At 51.4% G+C, this 26,272-nt stretch overlaps 1 protein-coding gene across 5 annotated transcripts in view; it reads left to right on the top strand.

The window, feature by feature from the left end:
- Window positions 1–26,272, top strand: part of fra (neogenin protein frazzled) — a 500,782-nt gene that overhangs the window by 193,484 nt on the left and 281,026 nt on the right. The window lies entirely within an intron of this gene.

Below are 26,272 nucleotides of genomic sequence, written 5' to 3'. Positions count from 1 at the left end.
CAGATGTATATTCATTGTATTGGTACAATACTGTTATGGCTAATTCATCTGGGAACTCGGTATTTTCTTCGCGTTAACATCGAAGGTTTCATCGTCAATGAGGGCAGCCAGTGTCGATACTTCCTCCGGTAAATTACACGCGCTTAGCCATCTTTACACTCCAGTGCACGGAACTAAGTGGCAAGCACATGCTTTGCGGCCGCTCTGTCATTGAGAAGGGAAGGGCCGTACGGCGGGAGAGAAGAAAAATGAAACGGGACATCGTTTTCACTCCGTTATGTGGTACCAGGGTGTGTGTTTCTGTTGCTTATTGAAAAGTTATTTGGTCCGCCATGCTGGGCAGCGGTTCATCGCCCAAATTAGCGCCGGGGGCTACCTCCGGGTGTCTTTGTACATATAGAGTGCGCTCGTATCGAGACAAAAAGACTTGTCTGATATTGAGCGTTTCCTTTCGCCTCGGACGAAATTGATGGGGCAACGAATGTGCGTCGGCTTCACTTTTTACGGTGCGTCATCATCGTGGCCGGGTTTCTCTTTGTGGGCGCACAGTTTGCGCACACTCACACGCGTGTCTGAATTCGTCGTGTGATGGATTTCGGGGCAGATAACCCATCGCATCTTGGTAATCGATGCTGTTGTGACCGGCGCCAGAGCGGAAGAGGGAGCGGCGCTCCTTTAATCTTCAAACAAGTAACCGAACGACCGGCTGCCTACTGTTAGGACCGGTGCCAGGTCTGACAATGGATCGGCGTTCCTTTTGATGTTCCTTTTTAGTCGCCAAACGGGCTGGCGGCCTGTGTCCGCCATGTATTGTTCCCCCCTGGCCGGAGGGTGCGGCGTCTTGCCGCCGCGACACCGTGAGCAGTTCGGGAGACCACAAGTGCCGCTTCTTCTTTGGAAGATGACGGCGGCGGCGGCGGCCGGAAATCGTCCCGCTAATTGAACGAGTCGTTCGGCGACCATTTGAAGCTTGTTTACGGCGGCCCTTTCGATGGATGCAGTCATCAACTTCAGACCCCTCGCCCAGCGACACCCCTTGACGAGGAGGAGCCACGTTCGTGCCACATGGCCGTGCAGTGACCACGCTTCAATTTTGAACGTTCACGTGGACCGTGCGTGCTCGTCACCCTCGCGGGTAATGTGTGATCCGTGGTTGGACGGTGCCCTCTGTACGCGGTCCCCGATCTAGGGATCTGGGGAGGACAGACCCTTTATAATGAGCCCCCGCGGCTCATTCGTGCTGTGCTTTTTTCGAGAGCAGAACCGAGCAGAACCATGTAGAACCAAGCACCATGTAGCGCTATGTTAGGAGACATGTAGAGGCCTGCCACGTTTGAGAGCTCACCGTGTAGGGAGTTCGCAATGTACATATTGTAAATAAACCCTCTTCAAGTCTCTCTTCCTCCTGCCTCGACAACTTCATCCCGGACCTCCGGTGTCTGGAAACCCCGGTCGCAACAACTGGTTGGCAGCGGTGGGATACGAGTCTGCGACGGAGAGCGACATGTACCGGAGGCCAGCCGAAAGCCCTGGAACTCGGCGGGATCGAAGCAGCGTACCACCACCGCACGTAATGGGGTGAGTGCCTGGCTTTGTGCTTGAGATATATCGAGTCTTTTAGCCTAAATTCGTTAAAAGATAGATATAACCAACAACTGCCTGGCCACTGTGGTTGTTATCTCAGCACAAGGCAGCACTGGATGATTATCTGAGCAAGTACGCTAAAGCAGGAAAGCTTAGATGATTCAATAGGAACAAGGGGTAATGTTTCAAAATTTCTAAGGGTACGTTGCGGGTTAAATTTTAGGATGTTGTAAAAAGCAGGAGTGAAAAATTAACAAGAAAAAGTAGAGAGGGATGTTGGCCACGTAGTGCTACTTGGGTGCTTAAGCTTGTGGTCTCCGCTGTGAGATTTGCCAGGCTTCAATTTCTCTAGACCCAGAATTGAAGCGCTGGTGGGTTTGTGTTTTGTCACAGCTGAGCCAAAGCAAAGTAGTCGCCATGGATCTTACGAGATTGACGAGAGAGAACCTGCTGAACCTGTGTTGGGATCTGGAGCTAGATTTTAATGATGATATGCCTGCTTCTAAACTCCGCGAAGTGATTCTCGAAAGCAATAGTGACAATGAGGAAATCGAGCACTTCGGGAATATGTACTTATTGGACCAGGAGGAGGAAGTACAAAGGGCGCAAAGAAAGGAAAGATGGCGCCAGGAGGAATTGGAAGCTGAGCGCAGGCATGAAGAACATATAAAAAGGATGCAGGAATTAGATGAAGAGATAGAAAGGCTTAATTGTGAATTGGTGGCATTGCAGCAGAGTGGTCAATCCATAGATGTAGCGCACGAACGGTGCGATGTAGCGGCGGTGCCGTTTAAGACCGAAGCGAAGGCTACAGGTCAGACATCTGTAGATGAAGTGCACGAACGGTGCGACGTAGCGGCGGTGCCGATTAAGGCCGAAGAGAGGGCTACAGGTCAGAAATTTGCAGATGTACCGCACGAACGGTGCGTTTCAGCAGCGGTGCCGTTTAGGGCCGAAGAGAGTGCTGCGGGTCTGATATCTGTAGATATAGCGGCGGTGCCGTTTGAGGCCAAAGAGAAGGCTAGTGCCTGTAAGGGAATGGAACAGGTTTTAACCCATTCTGAGGGAAAAGAGCTCGCGGTCACAGCAGGGTGTGAGGGTTCCGTGGTGGGGGAAACGAAGTTAAGATTAACAGAGTGTTCCATCGAACCTTGCAGCCCTGTAGACCATGTTGATGAGCGTCAGAGGCGGACGAAAGGCTCCAGGTTTGGCACCAAGGAATGTGCCAAACGGAGAAAGCGTCCGAAAAACAGAAGCGCGGCAAGGCTCGCGATCAGCGCGGCGCGTTTGACGAGGACCTTCAAACGGCGTGGCGGATTTGCGAGAAAAGGCCCGTTGTCTTCTCTGACTGGCTTAAATCGCAGGCGTCTGAGCGGCCGGAGAGTAAGGAACAGAAGTGCGCAATCTACGCGGCCGCGGTCTTACGATGAACTGATAGGCAATCATCAGGACTGGGCGCGCGAGATGGCGGAGGAGCATATCGGTGATGAAGAACGTCAGAGTAGGACGAAAGGCTCCCAGGTCCGCACAAAGAAGCGTGCACAGGGGAGAAAGCGTCCGAAGGGCAACAATAAGGCAAAGCTCGAGATGAGCACAACGCGTTTGAGTAAGGGTTTCAAACGGCGTGGTAAAATCGCGAGAAAAGTGCCGTTGTCATCTCTGACGGGTCTGTATCGTGTGCGTCCGAACCGCCGGAAAAGAAAAGCGCATCGTACGCGGCAGTGTTTGAAGGAGAGATTGCTAGGCAATTATCCAGACAGTCCGCGCGAAAAATCAGATGAGCATGTGGGTGCTGGTGAGCATCAGAGATGGGCGAAAGGCTCCGTAGACGGCACCAAGAGACGTGCAAAACGGAGAAAGCGCCGTAAAAACAGGCAGGCAGAAATCGCGACGCGTTTGAGGAATGTATTCAAATGGCGGAGCGAAATTTCAAGAAAGTTGCCGTATCGCAAGCGTCCAAGCGGCCAGAGAACAAAGAAAAGAGAAGCGCATGGTGTGCGTAAGTGGTCGAGGGGCAAGAGACCCTTCCGTTGTTCTCGCGGTGCATTGGACGGGGTGCGGGGCAAAAGAGTCGGTGGTTTTCGAGGGGCAGGAAGCGACAGCAAGTCGGCTTCGAGGAACGTCGCGGGGTTCGGTAGCAGGGCGATTGACGCGTGTTGTAGACCCCGTTTCTCGAGAAAATCGTTCCGGGCGCGACCACCGCGAGTTCGACTCAGAGTTGTTGCGAACAGCTGTTAGCCTCTCGGAAAACGTCGACTCGGGACTGTTGAAAGGAACATTTTGTTTGTTTTTGTGATTTTGTAAATAACTCGTTTGTACCTTGTTTTCGTTAGCGCTCTATCATTTTGGTAGCCTATATACGTTGTATAGATCTATTGGAAGGATAGTGACACGCATTAGAGCGTACAGAATTAGGCGTTTGTCATCGGCACCGGAGTTGGTTTGTATGCGTCCGAGCCGCCGGACAAAACGAAAAAAAAAAAAAAAAGCACGTTGGGTAGAAAGGCAGACCCTTTCGTCGCTCTATCGACGGCATGTTTGATGGACTGCGGGAGTGCGAGGTACTCAGCGAGAGTAAGAACGCAGGTTGTCAGCGCAGAGCTTTGCGGGGGTCGGAGGCGAAGCGAATGGGTTTTGCCATTGTTCCATTTCCCGTTCGCCTAGAAAGACCCACAGGACGCGACACCGCGCGTTAGTCCCAAAAAGGAGTAGACATCCGTGAGCTTTTGACGATGGTCATTAGTGGATTTATTTTGTTTTGAAATTTGCTTTTGACTGTTTAAGTTGTTTTGGATTTTAATGTGTTTTTTAAGAATCTCGTCTACCAAATAGTGTTTAGGTAACACAATTTTGGTTTTGTTCATTTCTTGGGCGTTGTACGTTTAGCTAAGGTAAGCGTTGTGCGATTGCATAAACGACACGCATAGGAGCCTGCGTCATGGTAGATACGTGTAAATGAGCAGGAGCAACGTTATGAACTAATTATGACTGAGCGTAGAGACGCAAAGTTATTGCTTGCGAGATTTTTCAGGATTCATGCGAAACTTTTTTTTGTTGTTCATTTAATGTTTTGTTCGCATGTGTCCGGTGTGTAAGAAAAGCTAGCTCGTGAGTTTATATGTATGCTTTGTGAAAGTGGCAACAGCAAGGGAACGATTAGGTGGTATCTCATCCAGGCAGGAGCACTGTGATGTGCGTTTGCGGATATATAATAAAGATGTTCCTAATGCAGGTGCAGCACGGCAGTTATGCTTTCGTCTTCTCAAAAGGAATTGACGACTGGCTTTGGCGGCACTAAATTTCGGGAACTAAAAGATAGCGTGAAGTAAAATGCTTTATTTTATGAGTATGATACCTGGTGGGTTACGGCGGATTGCTCACGCAAGCACTCGGGTATGCCACGGTGAGCGCATCACTTGACAGTTAGTTTTCTTGAAAGCAGTTTGATGGGAAGATTATTATCGGATCGGGATTAGGAGTTTTGGTGAAACCTCAGAGAAACGTCCCGATTGCTGCTTTGTGTTTGGTAATACCGCTTAAGTAAGGTTGCTTTTGGATAATTTGTCGGACTCGACGTGTCTCAGTGCGGGCAGGGTGCTCTCCCGTGCCTGTGGTGGTGTGTATGAATGCTTTTCCCAGAGGGGAGCCACAAGGAGCGAGAGGGAAAGAGTCCTTGGCTGAGCGTCATCAGCAGTGGCCTGGAAGACAGCACTACACAGCGACACTTCGGGCAACCTGTGCAGCTGGTCACCCTCAGGTCGCTTCTCCCGCCGGCGGACGAGCTGTTGTGACCGGCGCCAGAGCGGAAGAGGGAGCGGCGCTCCTTTAATCTTCAAACAAGTAACCGAACGACCGGCTGCCTACTGTTAGGACCGGTGCCAGGTCTGACAATGGATCGGCGTTCCTTTTGATGTTCCTTTTTAGTCGCCAAACGGGCTGGCGGCCTGTGTCCGCCATGTATTGTTCCCCCCTGGCCGGAGGGTGCGGCGTCTTGCCGCCGCGACACCGTGAGCAGTTCGGGAGACCACAAGTGCCGCTTCTTCTTTGGAAGATGACGGCGGCGGCCGGAAATCGTCCCGCTAATTGAACGAGTCGTTCGGCGACCATTTGAAGCTTGTTTACGGCGGCCCTTTCGATGGATGCAGTCATCAACTTCAGACCCCTCGCCCAGCGACACCCCTTGACGAGGAGGAGCCACGTTCGTGCCACATGGCCGTGCAGTGACCACGCTTCAATTTTGAACGTTCACGTGGACCGTGCGTGCTCGTCACCCTCGCGGGTAATGTGTGATCCGTGGTTGGACGGTGCCCTCTGTACGCGGTCCCCGATCTAGGGATCTGGGGAGGACAGACCCTTTATAATGAGCCCCCGCGGCTCATTCGTGTGTGCTTTTTTTCGAGAGCAGAACCGAGCAGAACCATGTAGAACCAAGCACCATGTAGCGCTATGTTAGGAGATGTAGAGGCCTGCCACGTTTGAGAGCTCACCGTGTAGGGAGTTCGCAATGTACATATTGTAAATAAACCCTCTTCAAGTCTCTCTTCCTCCTGCCTCGACAACTTCATCCCGGACCTCCGGTGTCTGGAAACCCCGGTCGCAACAATGCCCCCTTCCAGAACATTCACTTGCGGCGTCGTTTTGTGTGAAATGAAGCCTAGCTTCTGACCTAATTTATATCGAGACTCGCTTGATGATGATGATGATGATGATGATGATCTTTGTTACTCTGGCGCACACCTACAAAGGGGTATCGGCCAAGAACTGGGCGGCAGGAAGTAAAAGGCTTATGGTTTTACAATAGGACGCGCGTGGTACTTCTTTCTCCGTCATATTGTGTCTGAGGTGCTTTGGCTATAGCTTGTAAGCGTAAAAAAAAACAGAAATTCTGACGCGTGCGGATGTGTTTGTGTGCGTCTGGGTTCGTTTCGTACGCGTGGCGTGTTTATGTGTTCGCGTGGGAGTGAAAAGGGAGTGCAGGATTTTTTGCGTTCAAATGTACAGTTCGCCTGGAGAGCGGGATTTTCTCACCTTTGGCTTTACCGTTAGTGGGCAGCAGCGCTAGTGCCGGCGTCGGGAAGGTGTTCTTGTCAAGAAGTTGTCTAGCGCGAATGGTGGGTGTCCGAACGCTTTTCAATGGACGAACAGAGCTTAAACGTAGGACAAGTCCCGCGCTTTTCGAGACGATCTCTTGTCATAACCGAGCGAACTGTTGCCTTTCGAAGTTTACACAAACGTTTCGAGCAGGTGAGTGTGCGCATGCGCGATAGATGACATATTTATGAATATTGGTATACATGGCGCGGTTGTCTGACATGCATCAGTTTTGCACTTTTTTTTTTCGGTCGAGAAGTATCTGGGCAACAGTGGCTTCTATAAGCTGGAACGTCACTTTCTTTTCCATATATAGAGCCTCCTGTCAGAGCCGATCGCATAAGTCACGTCTCCTGTCCCGTGTTGCGACATGGCGCAACCTGGTTGCGCCCGTCACGTGGGAGCTTTCACCCCTGTACCGTTGAATTACCCACTGCTCGGAGTCAGTCGCAAGAGCTTTCTGTGTTTGCCAAGAAACGCTGTTATAGACGCCCACCACAAGTAAGGAAAAAGCTGAGAGAACAGGGGAGGAAAGACACCTTGTACGTACCTTGTACGGCACCTTGTACGTACCTTAAAAGGCACCTTGTACGTGCACCTTGTACGTTGATGACTCTCGCACAAGGAATTGTGTTATAGGAAGCCTTGTTGGCAACCGCACAGACCTTGTCCACTAAAGCGTTAGAGCGCTTCACCCGATTCTTAGAACTCGCGTATGTTGTCTTAAAACTCGTGTATGGGGAAATCTCATTCAGGGAATAAGTATTCTATGCCTGTATGATCGTATTTGCCCCTCAATCAACGCGTCCGCTGCTTTCATTTGCCCAGAGCCGCTGAGCGCTTTGTGATCGAGCAGTGTCGCTGTACTCGGCAGCCTTTCCTGTGTACTTACATGCATTATATCGGTTCGCGGCAGCAGCGGAGCTGCTCAATCCTCGCGACGGCCTGGGCGACAAAGCGCTTGTCGTCGGCAGAACGTGACCGGCCGTCAGAGCACGCGCTTCATTTTCATTCCGTCGCATGCGCGGTTTCCCTCTCATGTACAGTACATGGGAGAACAAAGAGAGAGAGAGGAGGGGAACACGATGAGAATAACAGTCAAGGCGATGTACAAAGAGGTGTGCAGTGTAAGTGCACGCGGAAACGCGGTAAAGCAAAAATAGACAGTGCCTAATGACGAAAACGTCGAAGCAAGGTGGAGAATGCTGTAAACGAAGATTGTGCGAGGAGAATCCGGGGGAGGCACGCGCAGTTCGCTAAATGGCTGCGCCGACAAGAAGCGATCGCCCGAGAGAGGCGCGCGTCTGTTCTGTGCGCTCGGGTTAATCGAGGGCCCGTCCTCGTCCTGCGTCGTCGTTAGCTGTGGGCGCGCCGGGGCACCGTGCCGCTAAACGGGGCTGCTGTGTTTGTCTGTGTGCTTACATATATTACACGGTGTTTTCCTTTTTTCCTTCGGCTGCGTGCATGAGCTGGCGTTTACTGTAGCGGCCCGTATAGACGGGCTCTGTTCGCGACTGCAAGCTGCAACTGATGGCGTTCATATGCATGGGCGGTGCGTTGACTCGAGACCTGCGACACGACGGCAATCGCGGCCAACATTACTTGACGAAGGAGGCAAAAGCACTTATACGTTATTGTAAAAGCCACGGGTTCATGAAGGACGGGAGGGAAGGTGTGGATATTGAGGGTGTTGGGTTGTTGAGGACGTGAGAGTACTCGTCGCTGGGCCGACGTCACGTGCTGCGTTAATGAGGCCGACAAGTGGCTGACGCTCGCTTGTCGTCCTCGACGTCGTCTCTCGTGAATTCCTCGATTTGTGTCATTGCGAGGTGGAGGTAGAAATAAAAAATCACTGCCGTTGACTAAAGGCCGCTTCAACGTAATGCTCTGGAGGAATGAGCGGCTGATGAAAAGTTGGGAAGCCACGATCCGAGCTGCGTTTGGCCACTTGGTGCAAATGCCGTCCGAGTTTGTACCCAGTGATCGCGTAGCATGTACAAATAAATACCTTTATCTGCTTATTTATTCTTCGTAGCGACCAAATAATACGCCGGCGATGATGCACCGGAGCGGTAGAGGCTTTGCGACGTACTTGTTATAAGCTCAGATCGTATAACATACGCATCACGCGCCAATGCTTGTGACATATATTATCCGATATACAGCTTCCGAAGTCCTCCACTACGGCGTCTCTCATAATCATATGGTGGTTTTGGGACGTTAAACCCCACGTATCAATTAATCAAATCCGATATACAGCTTCCTGTTTTTCTAAAGCTTTTTGGCGTTCGTACACTAAAAACTCTGTGGACGTTATGTGTACATTGGAAACTGCTGGCGTAATGCAAACGTACGCCACAGTAAATTGGAACGCTGATTTGTAACTAACTATACAAAGAGGTAGTGCACAGTCCACGTGTTCTGTCTGGCGTCCATTGAAGTTTCTTTATTTCTGCAGATACGACGATATAACGGCTCAAAGAGCTCGCGAAAGTGGCTGCCATTTTGGGCTACGAGATACTGATATTGTTGCCGCTTTGAAGCTCCTAGGTTGGGCACTATTTCCTTTTGTATCTCATCTTTATTTTTATCTTTTTTTGTCCGAGTCGGGCAGCGTAAAGAGCGAAGTCCGCTGCGCCTACTGTCGATCGATCGTCCTGAGGAGGCGCGCCTATAGAAAAGGAGGCTCTTGTTGAAGAAACAAAGCGAAGAAAGCCATTTGGCCCAAGGCTATTTTTTTTTAAACCGCCCACTGTATACACACATGTGGATAAGGAAGCAGTGGCACGGCAAATCGGATTATGTCGTCTCGTTTTTATGCGATACCGCCGCACTTTGGACTCAACGCGGCAGCTCCGCTTTATACAGCACGTGCTTCTTTTTTTTTCTGCCTCGGACCCGAGGAAAGCAGGACGTGTCGTATATACACCATCCTTTCTTTTACTCCCGAAATCGCTGACTCCGCACCGCGCCTGCATGCATACGATGTGGCACCTCCGGTGGCTCGCCGACAGCTTTCGTGCAAACATCGTTTTCTCCACACTTTTCTCTTTCACTGAACAAACTCGGATGTGGCCCGTTGAGGGGTGGCCTCGGGCAGAAGAGCGCGCGTGTTCTGCATTCACGCCCGCCAAGAGCAGCATTTGGGCGCTCCGCTCTCGCTAACTGCATGAGGGTAGCACAAAGCAGCTGGAAGTTCGGCTTGCTACACACTGTCTTGGCCGATGCCCTCCAGACATGAAGTGCGAGAGCGTGCTTCTAGGAGCTTGTTTTCATTGGACTCCTTGCCTTTGCCTTCGCCTGATTCTCAGTGGTGTCGCGGATTCCGAACAAGTGCGGTGAACTTTATATACAAACTAATCCAAGGGACGATGGGAGGTTTGCTAGTCGTGCATCTGCTCTGTCTTGCGAATAGACTATTTTACAGATGGGTTTTAGTGCCGCCACCTAGTTAACTGTTAACCTTTGTGTTTTCTACGTTTAACAACTCAACAAACATTGTTACAGTAGACGCATGCTCATAAAAGCGTTCGGGTTGGTGCATAAGATGTTTCATGGCCTTAATATTGTGGTTGGGGGTGGTAAGGCGTTGCCCCCAGCTGCTTCGCTTGTCTGTGTTCACCATGCGATGTACGAAAACAAGAAAGCATCGGCTTAACAGCCAAATATGGTGCCGCCCAGATGGCTTACCGAAAACGGTCTATGGGCACGAGTACAACACACGTGCTGGTGATTGTAATTTTAGCGCCATTCCTTAGATCAAGACACCCAATTAACGAGTCCACAAGTCTGCCTTATTACACTTTACATATAGAGGGCCGGAATTGTAAACATATCAGGAGCTTAGCGTATGAAAAGAAACAAGGAAAGAAAGAAAGAAACTTGTATTACGGGCTAGCTGGAATCATTAGTAATTCTGTGGCACGATTTCCCGCGCGTCGTTATGTCTTCGTGTACAAACAGGAAACTCATAGTAAATGTGATTTTATCTTTCGCTATTGCAGTCTTCTCATGGTCTCATTGACATTGCAGAAACGGCCACGCATCCCATTGTGGTACACTAAACGACAAGCTCTCTAAGTCGGCGCGCGTAGAAATCGCTGCATCTGTGACAAGATTACCGTGCCTTATACCAGATAGCATAGATTTGCCCGTCGAAGTTTCGGAAGGACTGGGGCTGTCCGTATTTTATATATGAAAGCTCGTTCAATTTTCTTTTTTTTCATGTTTTGGTTGTTTTTTTGTTTTTTTTTTGCACTTGGATACGAGGACGCCAGCTAACGACGACCGTTTAGATCGAATGCAATGCCCTATGTCGGTTGAACCATTGTGCGCAGCTGTTAGCACGCTTAACGCGAACAACGTCATCCGACGTCGGAGCCGCGTAGCTTTGTACTATACTGCAGAGATACTACCGGTGCGCTACCTGCTGGCACACTATCCAAGTATACCGAATCATTATCTCGGCAACAGCGCCCAACTCTTCGCGCCTGACGTCAATTCAGGCCACGCTGCTAAGAGTTCATGTAAGCGGGCTTTGAATTCTGTACTTTGAATTCGCCAAACGGGGACTATGAACTCACAGCGCTCAGAATAAGTCTTAACTAAGTGAGGTATCCTTACGACGCAGATCTGTGTCCAAGTGTACGAATGTTCCCGCAGACTTTTCCTATAACTTGTGCTTATATATATATATATATATATATATATATATATATATATATATATATATATATATATATATATATATATATATATATATATATATATATATATATATATATATATATATATAATTGCTCTCTGAACAGACAAAAGAATGATTTGCTATAAGAATAATTATATATTTACGTCAGTAACCCGGTAGGCAGGATCTCTTCTTTGCTTTTCACTTTTTCATCCACCGAATTTATTTCAAGCAAAATCAGAATCAATGAAAGGACTTTTTTTGTTACGTGTGGGCACGTGTGACTGCCTCAGCGCATGTGCGTGCACTCTGAGGGCTAGCTGCTCGTGTGTCGTAAATCATCGGAAGAGCGCAACTAGCTGAAAGAGAGGACAGCATCGCGGGGGAACACTGACGATTCACCGGGGAGAAGCGCGCGTAGCTAACGGAAACGCTTTTCGCTTCGCACGCTCGCACGTTTTCTCTGACGCACAATTATTTCGCGAAATATTTATGCACTCAGCGGGCGTCATTTTTCACGCCATACTAAAGAATCCATGCGACTCTTCCGTGTTGTATCGCGGGCTGTTGTACGGCGAAGAAAGGCTGACGGGGTTGCTTGGTTCCGCCGGTGTATTACGAGGCTTTGTTGGCTTCGTATCGTTTTTAGTGCAGAGTGAATACAAAGAAATCGGGAAGCACGTTCAAGCGCAGCAAGTAGAAACATGTAGAGGAAATGAAACTATATAAGTGCAACAACGGACTTCTGGTTTTCCATACACATGGCATATACTGGTGGAAAGGCCGAGATATAGAAAGGCTGCAGACGAAATTCGCGAATGGAAGTGTTCGCTTGCAAAGTCAACTTACGGCCGGCCACTGGCGTGATCGCCTGTTTCCATTGTGTCGCCATGACTGCGTCCAATTTTGCAGCAATCATCGTGCTCTTTTGAATGCGGCCCTCGGTGGTGCAGGAGAAAAAACGCGTGAATCTTCAAGCGGGCTGTTTCAAGGTGGTCCCGCGTAAACTCCGTCTTCAGCTATTAAGAGGGACTTCACTTTGCGGGGGCTTTTCTCTCTGCGTTTATTACTTCTTTTTCTTTCCTTTTTTTGTTAGTGTTTCTCGATGGCGCACTCTGCGCATCGACCTTTGTTGCGAGGTCTCTGAACTTCTCTTATAGCTTCTTATTTGTTGCTTGTCATGAAATTTATTTGATGATTTGTCTCGCGAAATAGCCCCGAAGGAGTACATAGGCATCGGCGTGGGCGTTCTCCCGTTAGAGCTGATGATCGGATCTGTTCGTGTGAGTTTAGCCGCGGGCACACAGCTGGCGACCGAACAAAGAGCATGCAGGGGAACTCGAAGGGACTCTGTGGGAGGGCAAATAAAACGTATTGGTTCGAAGAAAGAGCTAAAGCTGCAGACTACTGCGCCAAGCTTTCACTATGAACTGATGGGTTGATCGTGCTTTGAGTAAATTCAAATTATTTTCCCCTTGCAACCCTATCGGGTGTTACACGGGCAGGCGAAAGAGGTGTCTCCGGGGCCGCGCTCACGAACACTGCATTGCACTCGCACCTACGGTTTCAGTGTCGCAGGCGTCTTCTGCGTGCTTTGGTGGTGCTGGGCGTGCAGCGCAATGGAGAGCCCTATGCTTTCACTGGGGGTGCCGGGTACACAACGCGCGGAGGGCACTGCAAGCAACGGGACCATGCATCACGTCAGCCCGTTGCGACATCCGCCGGCGGGGGAGATTGCGCGGTTGATGCTGCCCGCCGGCCCAGTTTCGATTGCGCCACCATATAGTTCGAGGAGGTCCTCCTCGCGTCTGATGGGAAGACATTCCTCACGGCACTACCGGCCGTGCCGCTCGAACAGGAGCCGCAGCATGTGGTCATCTCAACATTGCCGATCTTACACCTCTGCGCGTCATCCGTCAGGAAGCTATATACTCTGCATACTTGCACTATTGGCGTAGCCAGGAGGAATTCGGGGGAGATGACTTGCGAACTTATAACTCCACTCTCACCCCGAAAGTTTTAAATTTTGCATGTATACCGATAAGCGCACGCTTACAAGGGAAGCAGAGAAAGACAGAGAGGAGCAAGGAAAGGCAGGGAGGTTGCCTTTAGACGCCCGTCCGATTTGCCACCTCACAGTGGGGCAAATGCAAGCGCCAAAATACATAAAGGATGTCCTGTACTGTACCTCTGACTTATGACGCATCACAGCAATCAAAGTCACTTGTAATCTCACATGCCAGTGGTAGCGCTTAAGGCCTGGTTTTGATATTCATGCTTGATAATGCAGACGTCGTATTCGTTGGCTATACAGAGTTCTAGGTGGGACAGACGCTGGCAAAAAAAGTCTGAAATCAGTCTCTGTTTTTGTGTTATCAAACTTGAATCTCACAATATCACAGCTGAATATACTCATATCCTTGCATGGAGAACTCTTGAGTGTATGAGCAATCCCCCTGACACGCATTAGTCTTCGCTTGCGCTCGGTCGCAGTCTCTGCTCACATCCTTCAATGGAAAGGGAACCGTGGAGGCCCGAGTACCCGCGCACAATACGGGATAATGATGGTGCCCCATTGGCGCGCCTTCGTCTCGTCGGACGCAGACCTCGTCCCGAACGGCACCGCTGGGGGCCGGGAAAAAAACAAAGAAGTGCAGAGGAACGACGAGAGATAGGGGCGTAGAAAAGACACGAATGGAGCGGATGAGGGAGGCTGGCGGACAGCCCGGCTGCAGGGATGCGCGTCGTCGTCGTCGTGTCTGCAGAGGAGTGTGTGCGCTGCAGCCTGTCCGGTCAGATGCAATCTCTTAAGGGATCGATTGGTTGATTCGCGCGCGCTTTCTTCCGTCGGGTACGCGTGGCGTTGGGCGATCGCGGGAAGGGAAACGCGATCGTTTGTCTCGCAAATTGCATTTCCCGCGCGCCCCTTGCACGCGGCATAAGCGCCGCGGCGAAACCGGCACTGCGGGAGTAGATTGATATGCAGGACCCTTCGCCGCGGGTATCTGCTTTACACGTATATAAGGAGCGCATAACGTAGCAAGTTTCGCAGCTTTGGCTAACGACATCCCAGTCCGGAGAAGACGGGAAGAACTCAGTTCATTGTTGTTCGTCTTTTTACCTCGGCACCTTATGCCACCTGCAGTCATTTGCGGAACCCAGGACGCTGCCGGCCGAGGCTTGGAGGGAAATACAAACGAGCACGTGCAACGCGTGCCCACATGTGCGACGGATTGTCTCCCGGGAGACGAGAGGCTTCGGGAGGGCAATGCCACGATTGCCTCACTGCATCGACCGTCCCTCAATTTTCTTATTGCTTCCCTGGTCGGCTCATTTGCTGGTCGCTACGCTTAGGAACATTCACGTTCCTTGAATTGTCGGTTAGCTAGAGCGCCCCTAACGCGTGGTTGCGATGTAAGTACGAGTTGTGAGAAGTACCGTATTGACATGATGCTGGGCATGTGGGCCGACTTTCCATACGAGATTGCGAGCGAATCGTTCTTAGGTATATACCCGGTGACCTTTCTTTTTTGCATTCATTCTAGCGGTCTTCTCCCCCCCCCCCCTTTTTGTGTTTGTCACGTGCGGAGAAAGTTTTGTGAGATTTCTTATTTATATATTTCCTTCTACACGGACCCGTGGTCTTAGGTCAAGAACATGACGTTTACTCAATCAGGGCTAGGTCCACCTTTCTACTTCCTTCTACTCTTTCTCTCAGTCTGTCGCGTCTTCCCTAAGCCCATGCACTTCTTTATTTTCAACAACCTATACACGTTACCCTGTGTTGTAAGGTCTTTGAGGGACGAAGTGGCACCTCGAGCTCTCGGAAAATGGCTTTAGAGAAATTACTCTCTCCGTACACTGATTTACGCTAGACCGAAACTATACATATCGCTAGGCACTTCCATTTTTATTTGACGTTGATGATGGGGTTCAGCAGGACATTTAAGGGTCGTTTTCTGTAGGTTGAGGTATATTGCTTAACGTTAGTTGAACGAACCCGTTATTGGTCGTTTTGTCAAGTGCTCGTATTCACGCAAGAAGCATTTACAAGAACAACCCTTTCCCTGAATCTTCCCTCCCTAAATGCTTCTAAAATTGTCGAAGTTAGTATCACTTGTTAACAGGGCAGAACATTTGCTTGTACCAACTCATATGGCGGTAGATGAATATTATTAAGAACGCACATGTTTATACGATACTTAACCTCGCCTAATTTATGTAGTTAGATTGCTCCGCTCACAATGATAGTTAACTTATTGTTCTCAGGTAATTTTGCATCCGTAATTTAGAAGAAAAAACAACTGAATGACCCGACGACGTGTGAACATGCCATGTTCGGAATGGTACCGAGAGAAAGAAAATAAGCTGGGAGCTTCATTTTGTGTAACACTACATCTGGTGGAACCGTTACAACACACGCGCTATAGGCCACAAACCCATCAGGAGGTCTCCTTGTGCGACCAACCACGTATCACTGTTCCTCAATGCATCTCCAAACAAACATCCGCTAGAGAAAGAGGGCTTCTGTCGTTCGTATACGTAAGGGTGATCGAAATGGCAATATAGCGTTTCTTCAATAAACAAACAGTCGTGCAGCTGTGAGCACCGGGCAACTTCTTTGTCGCACGGTATTGTCTGTGCCACGAAGTTGCATGGAAGAACGCGTCAACATTTGAAAGCAAGATCTAAGCTGGCGCTTAATTCCAAGTGAACGAGATAAGGTGTCAAGAATAAAATGTCAAACGGTGCTGGTGGTTTTATGCGGATGAATAACGGTGAAATAGAGATAAGTACACATGAATGCTGGCTGTATACATACACAAACTCTTTACTAACTGGGACAGTCGGTCTATATGCTTCTCTGTCATGGCGAGAACCACGCGCAACAGCACGATTCATAGCGCTAAATCGGGACACGCAACTGTCAGATGCGCCGCTCTCCAAGACGCATATGTGAATCATTGCAAGTGTTTGCCAACTGGGCCCGTCCACGGCAGCTTCCGTCTTTTATACGCCTAGAATTGTATTGAGGGGCTGTGGAAGCGGCATGAATCGATTCGCGATGCTTTCGAATGCGTTTCGCGGGTTTGTAGTCACTCTTCTTCTGCGTGTCGTCCTGCAACAGCGTGCGGTGCAGTGCCGAATATTTCTCGCTATACATGCGTGAATGGTGTACCAACACAACAGTTCTCCATTGGACATCGGCCGTATATCTGATGGCGCACCGTCTTCCGTTTTCGGTGCCCCATCTCTCGTTCTCGCTCTCTGTATGCGTGTTCGGCGCGAATGTGTCGCCGTCATTCGATCATGCATGCAGCACGGACGCCGCGCAGAAAAGAAGCCTGCAAGCGGGATTTCAGTTTGAGAGGGAATGAAGCATCTGGCCGTAAGAGGTATACAAGCATCCCAGGGAAAAATGAGACTTTTGTCAGACATTCCCGCAGTATACGTGCTGCGATAAACAACGAAACTCTCGCAAGGTCACGAATTTTCGTGTTCTCTCTGTGTGCGCCACACCTGGCTTGCTTGGTTGTGAAAGGGTTGGTGGGAAGGGGATGAGGTACAAAGGAGAGGAGGTTGAATGCGAAATGCGGAAGGGGGAGTGTTTGCAGATGCTTCGCACGCGTGCGAGGCGTGTGGATTTATGTGCGTGTGTGTGTGTGCGGTGTAGTACACGCTTGGCGTGTATAAATGTTAATATACACAAGCACAGACGCCTCTTTTTTTGTGTGTGTGCAAATGACATCGTTATGGGCGCATGCGCCCGTCGTGACCTTGCCGCCCCGGTGGGGTCCCGTGCGTGATGTGTTCAACGGTCGTGCGTGAGCTCAAGAAATGGGATGAGTAAAAGGAAAGAGTGCGTAGTGTAGTGTATATGCTCGGATGGTTGTACGCGGCGAGCTGAGCACGGCCGCCGCGACTAATGGATTACGCGCTAATGACTGCGCGCGGTTTTCTTTACGCGGCCCCCTCCACCCTCGGGTCTCAAAGATGGAGGGTGGTTTCGGTGCGGTTGCGATGACTTTCGCCTCTATCGCGAGCTTTTTGTTCTCGGTGCCCCGCGCTAGCAGAGCCTCGTGGTTCTGCGTCGTTCGCTCAGCATGGCGCATCTTGCCTTTCCGTTATGATTTACTTGCCGGAAAATATTTTTACTGGCACAACGGGCAAGTGGCACCCTTGTTTCTCTTTCGACCACTTCCTCTCGAGCATTTACTTCCGGTTTAACGGATGTTCAGAAAAAGTGTATTCAGAAAATAAAATAATACGGAATCGTTGGTTCTGTTTCAAGTGGAGAGTTATATTGAATACACGCTATATGATTTCAGAGCACTAGCTTACTTAAGGTATATATAACGCCCAATTCACTGTTGCGATAATGAAAATAATTGAATTAGTTAATTGTAAGATTACCCCGCCACGGTGGTCTAGTGGCTAAGGTACTCGGCTGCTGACCCGCAGGTCGCGGGATCAAATCCTGGCTGTGGCGGCTGCATTTCCGATGGAGGCGGAAATGTTGTAGGCCCGTGTACTCAGACTTGGGTGCACGTTAAAGAACCCCAGGTGGTCGAAATTTTCGGAGCCCTCTACTACGGCGTCTCTTATAATCATATGGTGGTTTTGGGACGTTAAACCCCACAAATTAATCAATAATTGTAAGATTGCTTTTTTCAATTGAAATACGTTTATTTTGTGTTTAGCTCCGACCACCAGTGTGGCAGCGTTCCTTCAAACAGATAAAGTAGTGTCACTTCTTGACCGCGCTGCTGCTGTGTTGGGTCAAACAATGGAGCTATGGAGATGGAGCTGCACGAAGCGCCCTAGAGTATCTAGGATTGTAGAGGCACCTATAGATGAGATGATTTCAATCATGCGCTTGTTTCTGCGTGGCCCCTGAGATTTGTTTCAGCAGTGCGATGAAACACAGTTAGCCGATGGCGTACGCCAGAGCACACGAACGCCGAGGTGCCAGCACCACTACCGGACATTTGAGTGAATGACTATAGGGTCGCCTACAACATCCGTTCGATTCTTTTATACGCTGTTAGTACTAATGACAGGCTCTCTGAAACGCACTGTATGTTGTGTTTTTGCAACCTGTTATTTCCGAGGACATTGAAGGATGCTGTTTGTTTCTCTGTGGTTCACTAAACGGGACGCTATTTTAAGCGTCACGGAATAAAGGTGAACCGCCTCGGAGTGTGAGTAAGCTCAGGTTACGATAAATCTATGCCAGGAAAGGAAAAATTGCCCACGCATATGCGTGGTTCGCTGCAAACGTTGTCGAAAGATGATAGTCTTCTGTCGCTCGGGGGGCGCTGCGAGCGCTCGATGGTGACGGACGCACTCCACATCGCCTCCGTAGATTTCCTGCTATTTCTGCGGACATCCACCTTGGTACCCTTGAAACTTGGATTTATCGTCACCGCCAAGTTCTCCGCTTCCCCTAGACAACACCTTCGTCCAGGTGGGTCCAGTTTTGACAACTTGAGGGACGTCCTTCACTCCCGGCTACAACGCCGCCTCGCTAAGGGCTCTCAGCCCGGCGATGGCGGCCGCTAACGTGGTTACGGGCTATGATCCTACCTCAAGCCAAATGCTGTCCATGGAGATTTCATCCTCCGAAAACACTATGCCATCAGAGGATGAATACCTCGACGACATGGTAAGACTGTGGCAACGCAAGCAAGCGAAATCGAAGTCTGCGTCTCAACAACAACGAGACGCCACAGCGGGCCACCATTCCCCAGCCTTGCAGGGAACGCCGGCGCGCCATCCCTCCGGTGGTGTGCCTACCTCTGCTCCGTCCTCGCAGCCAGCGAAGCAACGCAAGTGGCGTCCGCGTCAAACTCCTCGCCTCTCTCGCGACGACTACATCGTAGTAGTGAAACCTCGCGTTCCCTGCGAGCTACGCACATTCGTCCCGGCCGATCGCGCGGGCGACGCCATCCGCAGCTACCTCGGCGACCGGACTACCACGCAAATTCAAGTGTGGCCAATCTGGGAACAGAACATCTTGGTCTGTAGCACCACCATTTTGCCTATGGCACAGCGACTCCTCGGGGACTTCCAGCTGCAAGTGGGGGATCAGCAGCTGCCCGTTCGAGGCCACGCCAAGGCACCAGGGGATACATGCAAGGGCGTCATTAACGCAAACCCTGCTGAAAGCCCGGAGAAGATAAAGTCTGAACTGTATTGGCCTCGAGGTACTATCCTTGCGGTCCGCAAACTCGGAGATTCCGCGGCGGCGGTGGTGACTTTCAAGGGCACGAAGTTACCCCGCTTCCTCTTCTACCACTGCGTGGCGACGTATATCCGCGCCTACAAGAAAACGGTCCCTGTATGCACCAAGTGCGGTACCATCGGTCATCGACCACCTCAGTGTCCTCACGCCGCTCCAACCCAGTGTGCCAAATGTGGAACCCCCGCACCTGCAGGTCTCAATGCCCACGACTGCCACTCCAAGTGCCTCCTCTGCCACGGCGCCCATGAGACTGGGACCCGTGGCTGCACGGCAAAATATCGAAAGTATCGGAAACGCAAGCAGCCCTCAACATCTCCTCGAGGGACCACCTCATGTTCGTCACAGCCAGACAGCAGCACCAACCTGCATCATTCGGCTCCACCACTCCACGCCGACACTCAAGCATTCCCACCGCTCGAAGCACCAGCGGCGGTACCTCAGGTGAGCAGTTGGGCAGGGAAAGCTGCTTCTAAGCCTCTCTCACCCCCTTCTGTCGATCCTCCTTCTCCCGAACTTGCGGCCCTTCGCCAGCAAGTTGCGGCACTTCAAAAGCAAAATTCTCTTTTAACTAAACAACTCGAACTCTTAAATAAGCAACTTCAACCCCAACAACAGTGTACTGCAAGGCCATCCGGTATTGCCTCCTCTGTCCAGGTGGCTACGCCAGCTACGTCCAAGCTTAGTCCTCGCGCTAAGTCCACTCCCATTAAACCGCCGGTTCAAGCAGCCATGTGTACTCCAGCACTTGGAACCGGTGCCACATCTACTCCGGAAGCTCTTGAGGCTCCTGAGGCACCTCAGGTTCTCTTGCCCGCTAACCAAACTCTCCCTAGCGAAGAGCGCACCCCGCGCGTAGAGGAACGCCTCACGCGCGTCGAAGCTTCGATTAATCACCTCCTCACCAGCTTCTCGGTCCAACGCATAGTAGTAGAGGTTACCCGCAGGCTATTCGAGCCTGGGCAATCACCCAGTTTCAACCCAAGGCATCGCGTTCCCGCTCCTGCTCGGTGAGCAGTGAGGGTACAGCTCCACGGCGTCGTCGTAAGGTGGCTACCACCACCCCGCCGTCGGACAATCCGGCCTCCGTGCCCCTCCCTGCCTCTGAGGATTCCGAGCGGGACATGGAGGACCAAATATAAAACCTAGGACAGTCACGATGGCTACCAATCGTACGTCCCGTTCAAACATTGCGTCTAAATTCGAGATCATACAGTGGAACCCTGGAGGCTTCGGGAACAGGCGAAAGCGTTCACATCTTTCCCTTTTCCTCAGCTCACTTGGCTCTCAGCCGGCCGTCTTGGCGCTCCAAGAATCTGGCCCTGCTCCATCTCTTTCTGGATACTGCTCCTATGTAGGCGGCACCACCACATGCCTCCTCGTGCATAAAGCTTACACGGCGATACAGATTGACCTCGATCTGGATCTTCCTTACGACTACTGCATGATATCAGTGCTGTCTCAGCGGAGGGGCCAACCATCAATACATATCTTAAACGTGTACTGTCCCCCTTCGTTTGCGCATCTCTTCCATCGGGCGCTGCGTATAGCGGCCCGACAACCACTGGTGATTGTCGGGGACTTTAATGCCCCCAGCCCTCACTGGGGTTACCACTACGAGAAGTCCCGGGGCAGAGAGCTCAAGGAGCTCATTTCCTCGCTGAGCCTGACGCTTCTTACCGATCCGGCACAACCCACACGTTCCGGCAACTCGGTCACGCGAGACACATGCCCCGACCTCTCCCTCACCCGTCACATCCGCGATGCTACATGGGAAAATTTAGGCGAAACCCTAGGCAGCGATCACTTTTTACTCCGCATTTCGTTCACACCATGGCAGAAAATGCGCCAACACTGGGGCCAAGCCCGTCTCACCGATTGGACTCAGTTCAGAATGCAACCATTCCCCGCCGGCCTCTCCTCGACCGAATATGCAGCGTGGGCATCATACGCTCTTCATATGAAACAAGCGAACACTCGCACCCTTGAAACCTCTAATTTGACTCCTGCAATCGATCCACACCTCCTACATCTTTGGCACGCTCGCCGCGGGCTCATAAGGCGCTGGAAACGCAACAAACTTAATCGGAAACTTCGCGCTCGCATTGAGGCGCTCACTGCAGAGGCGGCCGCATACTCCGCACAACTTTCCGATGCTAACTGGGCAGACACCTGTTTGAAGGCTGCAAACCAGATGAGCTCTAAGAGTGCGTGGCGACTCTTTAGAAGCCTTCTCGATCCCTCCACCACCAGGGGAGAAACGCAACGCCAGCTCCACCGTGTTCTGCATGCCTTTCAGGGCACTACGGATGAACTCGCGCGAGAACTTTGTGACCGCTACATCTGCCGCACAATTGATCCCGCAGGCCCAGCATATACGTATTCCGGCGCCCCTAACACCGACCTCGACGCCCCATACACGCTTTCTGATTTACGATTTGCACTCACGAAAATGCGACGGGGCACGGCCCCTGGACGCAACGGAATCACAGTATCGCTCCTGGCAAATCTTCCCGACCAAGCACACCTCTCGCTACTCCAGCTTATAAATTCGATATGGGACGGTTCTCCGCTTCCAACGGAATGGACCACATCGGTCGTGAAATTCATTCCCAAATCGGCAAAGTCCGTTAGTATTGAGGCACTGAGACCCATCTCACTTACGTCTTGCGCAGGCAAACTCATGGAAACCATGGTTCGCGAACGCCTTTCCGCCTACTTGGAGGCCAGGAGGACCTTTGCCGACACGATGTTTGCTTTCGCCCGGATCTGTCGGCGCAGGACGTCCTGCTCCAGCTTCAACACGATATTATAGAGCCGACTACTATGCGCCATAACGATAAAGCCGTGCTCGCTCTTGATCTCCGCGGGGCGTTCGACAACGTCAAACACAGCACTATACTCACTAACCTGTCTACCACAAACTGCGGGCAGAAGACTTTCAACTACATTCGCGCCTTTCTATCACATCGCACCGCCTTCATTCGCCTTAATTCTACCGAACACGGCTCGTACTTATTAGGCACGCGGGGTACACCTCAAGGGGCAGTCCTGTCTCCTCTGCTTTTTAACCTGGCGATGATGAACTTCCCCTCTCTTCTAAACGAGGTCGAGGGAATACTACACGCACTATATGCGGACGATATCACAATCTGGACCAACACGGGCTCCTTAGCGCAAATCGAAGAACGCCTGCAAAAGGCTGCCCTTCTGGTGGACACCTACGCAGGTTCATGCGGCCTGGAGTGCTCTCCAGCTAAATCGGCTCTTCTTTCAGTCTCTCCGCTACCGCCGCCTCAAATTTTTCTTCCGTCCGGGCCCGTCCCGTCAGTGCAAAATATTCGGGTTCTTTGCCTTCACCTCACATCGTCCTTGGATCCAAAGGGCACAATAGCAGGCCTCAGACGCACCAGCTAACAGGTGAGCCGCATGATACGGCGAGTTTCTACCAAGCGCGGTGGCCTCCGCGGGTCTCAGTCCCTCCGATTGGCCCACGCGTTTGTGACCAGTCGCGTCCTCTGCGCCTTGCCTTACCTTCGCCTTGACACGAGCACCTTGACACGAGCACCAGCTGGACGTCCTTCTTCGTTCAGTATACAAACGCGCTCTGGACCTACCTATTGCAACTTCCATTAGCCGATTCACGGCTCTGGGGGTACACAACACCTTTGCAGAGATGCGCGAAGCTCATCGCGTTAACCAAATCAATCGACTGTCGCAGACGCCTTCAGGGCGCCGTCTTCTACACAGACTTGGCCTTAACCCAATATCTGACCAAGACCCTCTGCAGCCGGTACCGGAGCTCTGGCGTCAAAAGCTATTGGTGGAACCTCTACCCCGTAATATGAACCCCGACCTCCATCCTGGCCGTAGACTAGCACGCGCCGCGGCCCTTCATACGCGACACTCCGATCGTCCTGGTGTTTTCTACGTGGACGTCTCGGGTCCCTCCCCCTCGGGTCACTTCACGGCTGCGGTGATTACAGAGGGCAAACACGTAGATGGCCTCTCCTTTCGAGCAGACACAGTAACGCTCGCTGAAGAGGTTGCCATAGCTTTGGCCGCCTCTCACCCTGCCTCACGCACCATCCTGACGGACTCGCGCTCGGCCTGTTCTCAGTACCTTCAGGGTTCGATTGCCCCGCTGGCGGCTAGCCTACTACAGGCAGCCTCTTGGCGCTTTAACCCTCATACCATTCGTATAGTGTGGACCCCAGGCCACTCGGGCCTGCCCGGCAACGAGGCGGCAAATGCCGCTGCCCGCGCTTCTCCTGTCCGGGCCGTTGCCCCTCCATGTCCCGAGACGGAATCTGGCAATACCAACCTGACGCGCTTTCGCGAAATTTTGGCTTATTACCGGGCTTCGCGCCGCCTCTACCCGGACCCCGCACGCGGTTCGGAGAAAGCGGACGAACGACTGCTACGCCGCCTGCAGACGAACACATTTATCAGTCCGGCGGTCGCCAGGCACTTTTTGCCGGAAATCAGTGGCACCTGCTCGACCTGTCATGTCCTCGCCGACACATATCACGTCGTAGCATCGTGCCCAGTTAATCCTGTCCCTTTCTCATCCCATTTTCCTATCCCAACTAGAGAGGCTTGGGAGGAGCACCTGCTCGGCTGCTCTACCTTGGCTGCACAACGCTCCTTGGTGGAGCGCGCACGGGCAGCTTCCAGCTCCACTGGCGTCCCGGAATAGGGTCTTGCCACTCTAGCACGCCGATGGGCCACGTCGGCACTCTCTAGTAGACTTTTTCTGAAATAAATGTTTTTTACCACCACCACCACCACCACTGTCGCTCGTATACTGCATGAGTCTCATGCGCGGCCGTACCTCGTACCATTTCCGTCCTGCCAGGTGGCAGCACCGTATAGTCCACACAGAGCTTCCTCGGACACAGGGTCGCATATTAAGCGCATGGCAAGTAACTCTAGGGTCTTTAGAATCACGTATATATGCGTTTTCTAGTAAAGAAACACACCACCTAATACTTACGCATTTATGTGGCGCCTCAGATATGCGTAATATTTGATTTTGCCCTGCCGTGGTGGTCTGGTGGCTAAGATACCGTGCTGCTGACCCACAGGTCGCAAGATCGAATCCCGGCTGTGGGGGCTGCATTTTAGATGCAAGCGAAAATGCTGTGGGCCCGTGCTATTGGTGAACGTTAAAGAACCCCAGGTGGTCGAAATTTCCGGAGCCATACGGCGTCTCTCTCATGGTGGTTTTGGGACGTTAAACAGCAATCATTTTTATTATATTCATTACGCCTCCTGTATTCCCTGCTAAACCCGAACCTGGTTACCTTGTCTGCTCACAGAATTGCAGTCACCGCTTTATTTTCTCGCGAAAACCGCCGGTTTCAGATATGCGGCGTGTTTACCGGCTGATGCACGGACGTCGTCCTTGTTCCCACAGTGTCACGTGTCCTCGCCGCGCTTTCACTGCGGCATCTACGAGCGCTTCCTGTCGCGGGACAAAAGGCAAATAACAAATGCACCGCAGCGACATTGCGAACTGCCCTCGCGCATTCTACGTAACCGCTTATCTCCCTCAACGATCGCAGGAAGTCGTGTCGCGGCAATCCCGGGGAACGGCGTCGCAGAACGCGGTACCCGAAAGTGAAACGTTTTCTTGAAATTTTGGACTGGAGACTGTTATGGCCGGTGCTGGAGGGTAAGGGGGGCAATGACGATGATGGTGGGCGTGAGCCGAGGCTGACGGAGGGGAGTGGGCGCGGGATGCGGTGAGGGGCGTGGGAACTGGGTGTTTCTTTGTAAACGCGGAGCGAGGTTTGACCGGACCCCGGGTTCACAAATGTGCGCGAGCCGGAAGTGGCTATCTGAGATCTCAGCGCTCGATAAGGAAAGCGGCGGCGCGTCTGGTCAGACGGAAGCGATGTCGACGCGGTTAGAATGAACGCGGTACCCGAAAGTGAAACGTTTTCTTGAAATTTTGGACTGGAGACTGTTATGGCCGGTGCTGGAGGGTAAGGGGGGCAATGACGATGATGGTGGGCGTGAGCCGAGGCTGACGGAGGGGAGTGGGCGCGGGATGCGGTGAGGGGCGTGGGAACTGGGTGTTTCTTTGTAAACGCGGAGCGAGGTTTGACCGGACCCCGGGTTCACAAATGTGCGCGAGCCGGAAGTGGCTATCTGAGATCTCAGCGCTCGATAAGGAAAGCGGCGGCGCGTCTGGTCAGACGGAAGCGATGTCGACGCGGTTAGAATGAATGGCGCTGATTGTAAACTAATTCATCGGATCGTGGTTCTTTCTCTGAATGTTGGGTGAGTAGCGCTGATAAGCGTGCATTTTCGACGCTGTGAATGGGTCTTTTTTTGTGTCCTATCACTTTGTGTGTGGGGAAGCTATTCTATTCGACGCGTGGTGTTGCTCTTTCTGTTCAAATAGCGTTTTAGTTTCCAAGAAAAAAAAAATCTGGAGAGCGGGGGAGGGGGCGCTGTGCGCAGACTGTGTTGTTATTACTGGGTAATAAATTGTAACGTAAAAAATTGTAACTTGATGAATTGTAACGTAAAAAAGAGATAACTAGACAGCCTTTTTGATAAGAAAAAAATGTTCCTGGACGCCTCGCAAACAACGTAATTTGGTCGCCATGGTGGCTGTTTTTTTCGTCAGGATGCATTTAGGCTTCCTTTGGAAGCAC

Source organism: Rhipicephalus microplus, chromosome 4 (assembly GCF_043290135.1).
Source record: "Rhipicephalus microplus isolate Deutch F79 chromosome 4, USDA_Rmic, whole genome shotgun sequence".
In the NCBI taxonomy this organism is placed as follows: domain Eukaryota; kingdom Metazoa; phylum Arthropoda; class Arachnida; order Ixodida; family Ixodidae; genus Rhipicephalus; species Rhipicephalus microplus.
The sequence above is the reverse complement of the archived record's forward strand: the minus strand, read 5'-3'. Positions and strand labels throughout refer to the sequence as shown.